Source organism: Panicum virgatum, chromosome 1N (assembly GCF_016808335.1).
Source record: "Panicum virgatum strain AP13 chromosome 1N, P.virgatum_v5, whole genome shotgun sequence".
Taxonomy (NCBI): Eukaryota; Viridiplantae; Streptophyta; class Magnoliopsida; order Poales; family Poaceae; genus Panicum; species Panicum virgatum.
Genome location: NC_053145.1, coordinates 8,904,550 through 8,912,429, shown reverse-complemented (window position 1 = coordinate 8,912,429; position 7,880 = coordinate 8,904,550). Strand labels below are relative to the sequence as shown.

At 41.6% G+C, this 7,880-nt stretch overlaps 1 long non-coding RNA gene across 8 annotated transcripts; it reads left to right on the top strand.

Moving 5' to 3' along the window:
• Window positions 1-1,498: 1,498 nt before the first annotated feature.
• On the top strand, window positions 1,499-7,132 carry LOC120655041. 8 transcript variants are annotated; one of them, XR_005667279.1, is made up of 5 exons: window positions 1,499-1,685; window positions 1,783-1,864; window positions 1,963-1,982; window positions 2,067-2,126; window positions 2,221-7,132. It is a non-coding gene; the product is annotated as an uncharacterized LOC120655041 (long non-coding RNA). The 8 variants fall into 8 exon arrangements; XR_005667281.1 differs by having other exon boundaries at window positions 1,510-1,685; window positions 1,783-1,982; window positions 2,221-2,268; window positions 2,715-7,132; XR_005667282.1 differs by having other exon boundaries at window positions 1,528-1,685; window positions 1,783-1,982; window positions 2,221-3,957; window positions 4,714-7,132.
• Window positions 7,133-7,880: the final 748 nt, after the last annotated feature.

Genomic DNA, 7,880 nt, shown 5'->3' with positions numbered 1-7,880 from the left:
ATGAAAGAGAAAAGAAGAAATTCAGAATTGCTTGCATCCTTTGAGTTTTGTGCTGTATAATTCCTTGTTTGCTTGAGCTAGGTCTAAGGATGAGTTTAGGCCAGCAACATAGATTTATTTTGGACTATTATTTAACTTTGCAATATCTGAATTGAATTATTGTTAATCATTGCTACCAATTATTGCCATCCGAGCTCCAAATATACATACCTTGAATAAGTAAAGGTTGACTTTCCAATTGTTACACTAAAGAGAGAACGGTATCACAACCAGCCACCAGTTGCACCTCCAGCTGCTTTGGTAAGAACACTTGCAAGCGCGTGGTAAGACGCTTGAGAGTTGAGTGCCTTGATTCCTTGTCCACATCCTAGTAGCTGATAGGAAAATATACTTGTGTGTTTTCTAGTTTGATTCTAACAATGACAGGTTGTTCATATCCACCGACTTATGATGGTATAGGTGCGGATGAGTACATGGAGTGGGAGATTGCCATAGATAACATATTTGCTACTCGTTTTATGTGTCCAAGGAGGAAGGTAACAAATGCATCCAGTGTTTTGAGAGATTTTGCTTTATCTTGGTGGGACTCATTAGATCCTTCGGATAAATCCCAAATATGGGATGATATGAAAATTCTTATGAGAGAAAATTTTGCTAATCCATCTCATATAATTACCTCATACGATGAAGTGCATCACATAGAGTATCAGTCAATTATTGTGTCTCTTGCTATGCCTAACCTTTTGCAGGATTATGAACAAAAGCAAGAGGCCAATGATGATGCTAACGACAATGAGGAGCTCACAACCTCATACGAAAATTCAGATCTTCCTCTTGCTAAAATTACAAGCAAAGGTAAACCCATGATGATAAATTAATAGAAGCCGAGAGTTCTCTCCCATGATGATAAATTAATAGAAGCCGAGAGTTCTCTTGATGTGCTGAAATTTTCCACCAATCACGCTATCATAGAGCAAATATTAGTGGAACCTTCACTTGATTTACCATTGTCACAAGAAGATTTGTTTGTTGTTCCTTGTGATAAAGATGATTTATATGCTGATACATATGCTATATCGAATACTTGTGCTGAAAATAGACATTTTCTCCACATTGATAGTGATGTTGATGAGCTGAAATTATTGTCTTCTTTAAATACTTTGGGCTACATTGAATTTGATGATTTATGTAACCTTAGTTATTTGGAGAAGAATCTTTTTGCATATGCTGATTTGTCATGGTTGCCTAGACATACATATCATGTTATTGGCAAATATAACAACAAAGAATAATATATGATATATCGCATTAATATTTGTGCAAATCTGAATTCTCCTTTTGTTGTGCAAACTTGTAAAACCATAGAGGGCTACAACAGAAATAATTTTGTCATGCCATGTTCCTCTAATTTTTATGGTAATGACTTGCAGCCGGCCGTATTTTGGTGTGGTCGTGCGGCCGTTTTTTTTTCATCCAGCGAGCGACAGTGCTGCGGAGCGATTTCATACTACCAAAACCGGTCCCACACGTCAGAAAGAGCTGAGCGCCTGATCATTTCCTCTCCTTACTCTCTCTCTCTCTCTCCTCTAGCATCCGCCAACGACTTCTCGCACCCACCGCACTCATTTCTGTATATCGGCGGAGGAAGATCAGCGAGAGTGAACGCAAGTGCATATTAGCACCAGGTGAGCGAATCCACACGCACAGCAGCACGCTCAAAACCATGTTCCCCAAGTTTTTCGTTGATTTGATTTTCATTTTTCACTTTTTTATTTGGCGGAGGCTATCGGCATGCGCTTCTAGAATCCGGCGAGGCATCCGGGGGTCGAGGCAGGGGGGATGGTAAGCTTCGAAACCAGATCAGGTGAGTTCATGCTCCATGCACCCTGAATCTCTCCAAACCTCTGATTTGGGCGCTTTTTTTGTGCGGGACAACAACTTCTCATGGGGCTTGGAATCCAGTGGCGGAGGTTCAGAACCAGGTGAGCGATTCCCCCCTTCTCTCCCTCTCTACCTGAAATCTCTCTCCCCCTCTTCTCTGATTTGGTGTGCTTTTTGGCAAGAAGACATCAACAACTTGTGTAACTTTTTCTGTGCTCTCTGGAATCCAGTGGGGGAAAGTGCAGGTGAGCCAATCCCCTTTTTTGCACCGTGATTTTTTTGGACTTTTTTCCTGCATGCTCATGTGGGTTTTTTCCTTGGATTTTCTGGTGTGTGAAGGTTTGTTCACAGTGGAAGGATCCCTGCTAGAGGTAAAAACGCACATATGTAAGTCAAATTGATCCTCTCCCTCCTTCCCCAATCTAGTATGGGCTCTGTGTTTTTTTAGTTAGATCTGTGTTTTGTCTACATTCTGGTAGTGGTTTGTTAGGACGCGGAGGGAGGTAGGGGATATTGCACTGATGAATAGTTGTTGCTATTTGAGTAAATTATAGATTGCACTGATGACATATTTGCTGTCTGAATTTGTTTGCACTCAGAAACTGTGTTTTTTTTGTTGTCTGTACATTTTAGTATATGACATTTTTACTTCATTAGTCTGAATGGAGACTTTAGGAAAACACATATGGTTCTATATTATCAAAAAAATACTTCATTAGGCATTAATATGGTTCTGATTAGGCAATAATATGGAAAACTGAACTAATTTTCTCCTAAACAGTAGCCAGCGATTTGCACCTGCAGTTGTTCTGTATTTTCTCTCTGAATTTCAGGGGCAAGTTCAGCCTATAGGTGCAGCTCAGTCTCTGTCTACCTGTCTTCTCCTATTGCGGTAGCTTTTGGTTGATTAGCAGCTCACGCAGGTAATCTGCAAGAACAAATGCAGGTATTGCTTAACTTGTGTTTCGCAGCTCATCCAGCAATAGTAATTTTTGAATTAATTCAGCTTGTCAGGTTTGTTCAGAGACACATTGAGGTACATAATTGCACGAGCTATTATTTAATCCTTTTGACATAGAAGTTGTCTGATTTGTTTAACCTCATTTGTGGCCTGTAGCTTTTTTTCTTGCACTGCTAAATTTAATCATCTATTGCTGGGGGGGATCATGCTGCAGTTGCATTGTTCTAGTAGCTAGCAGCTCTTTATTTTTGTCTCAGCTAACAACTCAAGCTACTGAAACATCACTTATGTGCTTCAGAGCTTGCCTCTTGTGAATTGGCTAATTAGTAAGTTGGTTAAACAATGCATTATAAGCAGCTTGGTTTGCTCGCTTGGATCAGTTTTATTGTGCAGGCAGGTCAATTCAGTAGCTGCAGCTACAGCTCGTTCAACAGCTGCAAGTGGACATAAATATCTCTTTCATACTACAACTCCAGCGATTAGGCAATCATTGCTTTCTTGGTCCATGTTTTTAGTAATCCTTTAAACTGCTCGTAAGCTCTAGTAAGTTTTTCAGTCTTATATGCATACCTCTTAGTTAGCACTTGGATTAATCATTTTGAAAATTAGTCAGTGCTAATTTTTGGCCAGCTCATTGCCACGATACTTTGAGAAATTCCTAACCATTCCTTGGATGAGCCTGTCACTAGTTGGCTTGACAGTTACAAAAAAGGCGTGTTGGGTTGTATCCGGAACATGGGCCATGTTTTTGGTGAAAATTTTTAAAAGGCTCCCATTCACCCCTTCCCACCCTCTAGTCACCTTATCGGTCATTCAATTATAGTTGAGATACTACCAGTATGACATGCTTGCAGGTTACAGGTGCATCTGATTAGTTATTGAACTTCTTTAGGCAATTAGAAAGTAAGAATAGGCAACTAAGTGTACTATAATCAAGCAGTATTAGCGTATGGTCAAAGTAAAACAGTGCAAATCATTGGGTAATTTTTGTAGCGTTCTTTCTTCTCTAATTTCTCTTTATTTCTTCTGTTCTTACATTCCAGGCACCCAAGTTATCCAGGGGAAACCAAGTACAATGCATGTAGAAGATATGATCTGCATATGAACTAGCTCAAGTAAATACATACATATGTAGTGAGAGCAAGTAAATTTCTTGCAATTTTTTATCTAAATATGTACTTCATTTGGCAATAATGTTGTTTAGATTAGGCAAATTATGCAATTGTTTTAGGCAATAATATTTTTCTAAATTAGGTGATATTATGGACAGAAATTTAGGAAATAATATCTCTGTATTAGCAAAAATATGATCATGGATTAGGTTATATAGAACTAGCAATGTTTGTAACCAGAGGTATTCAGCCTTGCAGATATTTTAGTTCTCAAATTAACTGCACTTGCTTTTCTTATCGGTCATACAGAATAGTGTTTAGGACCTAAAATCTGATGTGCTTTTTTTCTGCTTGCAAGTTTCCTCATCGAATTGGCACTATAACACTGTTTAGCTTGGTGTTTGGTGGTCTGAATGGTCATCAGATTGTCATCGGAAGCAGTTTAGTTGCGGCTCAATCTCAATTTTTATTCATGAGCAGCTTGGTAGTAGTTGTAGCTCTAATCTTTTTGTTTGGTCATTAAACAGTGGAGGCAATCAGTTAATCATATGTATGCTGGTAGTTCGAAATTTTGTTAATCCTTATAATTTAGATGGGGTGTTTTATTGTTTGTGCGCGTCCTGTAGAGTTCCATCAAAAAGTGCATAATTTTGTCAAAAAAAGAAATCTAAGCCTGCCGTGATTGTCTCCTTTTTCAAAAATGGAGCGGCCGTACGGTGGGCCTAAAGATTTGGGTTTTTTTGTCTTTTTTTTCATCAGTGTGGTAATCAGTGGGTGGCGGGGGATATCCCCTGCGCGTGGTGCGTTGAAGCACACAAACAGGTCAAGGTGAGCTTTCTCTCCCTCCTGTCTGCCCACGACGTACCCAAAACCACTCTCACCTGTGTGTCCAATTGAGGTTTTGATTTTTGGGGGGTTTTGCTTGGTGTTTGTTTTTTGGAGATGGTCATGATCTCATGGAGTAGGATACTCGTGTGCCATCCCCCGTTTGATTTTCGCAGTCATTAGCAGAGCACGTGCTTGGATTATTCTGGTTAAACATCACGACTGTGAATCGCAGGTGAGCTACCCTCATTTCTGGGATCATTTTTCGAAATATGTTCCACATTGTATACTAAGCATCTTTTCTAATTAACACAGGCATTAACCTAATCATAGACAGGCAACAATGTTCTATTAAATAGGCGAAGTATCATTTATGTGTTGGCTAGTTTATGGGTATTTCTAATGTGTTTTTTTGCCCCTATTTGATATGATTTGCATAACAATTTGTGTAGATTATGCAATATGCTACTTGGTATACTAGATCAATGTTCTTAAGGCGTTGAGGCGAGGTGTGGCGCCCTACCTCCTCTGGACGCCTAGGCGACGCCTAGGCGAGGCGAGGCGACGCCATACACTAACGTAAAAGCAGCATATTAGCAGTATAATTAGCAGTATAAAGGGGAAAAGAAATGAGAAAAGAAGAAAGAAAAGAGAAAAGGCCCGAGAAGAATGTAAGGCCCAGCCCACCAAGTCACTGCCAGCCCATAAACTACTCATCACTTCACCAGTCCTCCCGTGCCCTCCTCCCCGAGCGCCTCCCTCCGCGAGACACCTCCCCGCTGCCCGTCTCTCCCCGTGCTGGCGTGCCTCCTCCCTGGCCGTGCAGGGCTCAGGCGCCTCGGAATCGGGCCATCGTCCCTCCTTGATTCCAGATCTGCGATGAGCGCCGCCCTACGGTCACGGAGCATGCCTGCGCCGGCCATCTTCCCCCAAGGTTAGCAGCACCGCCGGCCTCTGCTTTGACTCCGCACCGCCAGAAGGTCTCCCTGTGCCGGCGCGCCTCCTTCCCCGAGACCCCTCCCCACCGCCCGTGGTCCCTGACCCCCGGATCTGCGAGGAACCAGAGCAGTCGCCGCCCTCCCTGCCAAGGTACGCCGCCCTCTCTCCGTGCACCCTCTCTCTTGGGGGCCAGATCTCGCCGGCGCCGGTGCCGTCGAGGATGAGGAAGGCAGAGGTCGTGCGCCTGCTAGTTCTGGTAACCTTCTTGCTCCTCCTTTCATCTCCCAGTCGCTCCTTCCCCTTGCTCTTCCTCTCTTCTTGCTGGGCGTCGGCGACGCCTTGGCCTCCCTGAGCGCCTTGACGCCTTGGCGTCGCCTAGGCGACGCCTAGGCGACGCCGTAAGAACCATGTACTAGATTAGTTCTAATGTACGGCTACCTTTTTGTTCAACAGACTGCATTTTTCACAAACCTTTATCTCAGTTTTGGCTCAGCGAATCAGCAACTTAGCGTTTCAGCTTGAATTACTTTTTTAGGCCAGCACCATTTTTTAAGGCTCCCCACATGTAAAACTAACCACAAGTTTTTAGGCTTCCCACATTGTTTGATAACAGCAGCTTCACCGCTGTATAAATCAGCCGAGATTTACTGTTTTGGAACTTGCAGAATGCCATGTACTAGCTCCTGCTTGCCAACAACTGTCTGAGTGCAATATGAGGGATTTGCATCTTGATCACCTAGGAAATCATAATCAAATTTTGGTGGTAGCTCTTTTAGATCCATTCTATCATGCTTTTTGCTTTTTTTCTATTTTTTTTCAAACTGCGCAACAGCAAATCTGATTTTTTAGACAGCAGCAACATATATGCATCAAAGCAATATAAGTCATTTATAACAGGTAATAATGTGTTTCTAAATAGGCAGATTAGTATTTCTTGTTTAAGCAATTATTCATTTTGTTTTCTTCCAGATTTCTTGCTTAACCAGTATCAGCAATATAAGTCATTTTAAAAGGCAATAATGTGTTTCTAAATAGGCAGATCAGTGTTTCTTGGTCAGGCAATTATGCATATTCTTTAGTTCCATATTTCTTGCTTAACCAACATTGGAATCACTAATGATTTTTTTTGCATTTAATTAGGTCTACAACATTTAATTATACATATGGGGATGGAGGACAACGAGGTGTATCAACCCCATCAGTTCAGAAACTTCAACATACGCAGTTTAGTTTTGTCCATCAAAAGCAACTTTTGAGAATCACAACAGATCTGTCCTGAGGCAATGTGTGTTTGCATTAATACGATTTTGTAGTTCTTTAAACTAAATTTCTATGCTTGTGACATTTGACAGTTTTGTATAATGTGTGTATACATAATCATATGTATTCTGGATGAAATTATATATTCTATCCATATTGTTTTCTAGTATTTAGGAATCACCTTGCAGTGTAGTTTTTTCCGAAAAAGGAAAGCAGACAAAAATGTGATATTGCCAAAAAGGGATAGGCCGTACGGCCGGCCTAATTTACGGCCGGCCGTACGTTAGCCATGTCCAATTTTTATTTAAAGACACATATGCTAAATTGAAAGAAGGGGAGCATATGTCGTTTGTTAGTATTAATCTTTTGCAGGATAGTATTGACATAGATCGTGTGCATTCCGGCAAATGAGACTACATATTTGCTGGAGATGACGTGCTGCAACTCTGGACATGTAGTCATATTCTTTCTCGCAACATTGTCCATTCTTTTCTTTTGGAAACCTCGTTTGTCTTCATGTTGTGCAGAATCAGTTTCATGTGCAATCGACGCCGAGGATGGCTTTTCGTCAAGAAGGGGAGGATGATCTGGGCATGACATCCATGCATATGGCCATGCTTGGAGAATGGAGTGGTGTTCTACACGTCCAATTAGGGTGTCCAAGTCAAGAAAGAGGCCCGAGGTTGATTCGGTTCGAGTCTCCAATGTGGAGGCCCAAAGAAACTCAAGTTCGAGTCCATCTTGGAGTCCAGGAACAGCCCGCACTAAAAACGACGTCCAGGCCGCACACGAAGGCTGTTTGGGGTGATATTTATATGGATGGAAAGATAATTTCAAGGACATTCCAATGACACTAGTGTGAGGCCCAAATTCATTCGGAGTTGACGGGAATCGTTGAAACA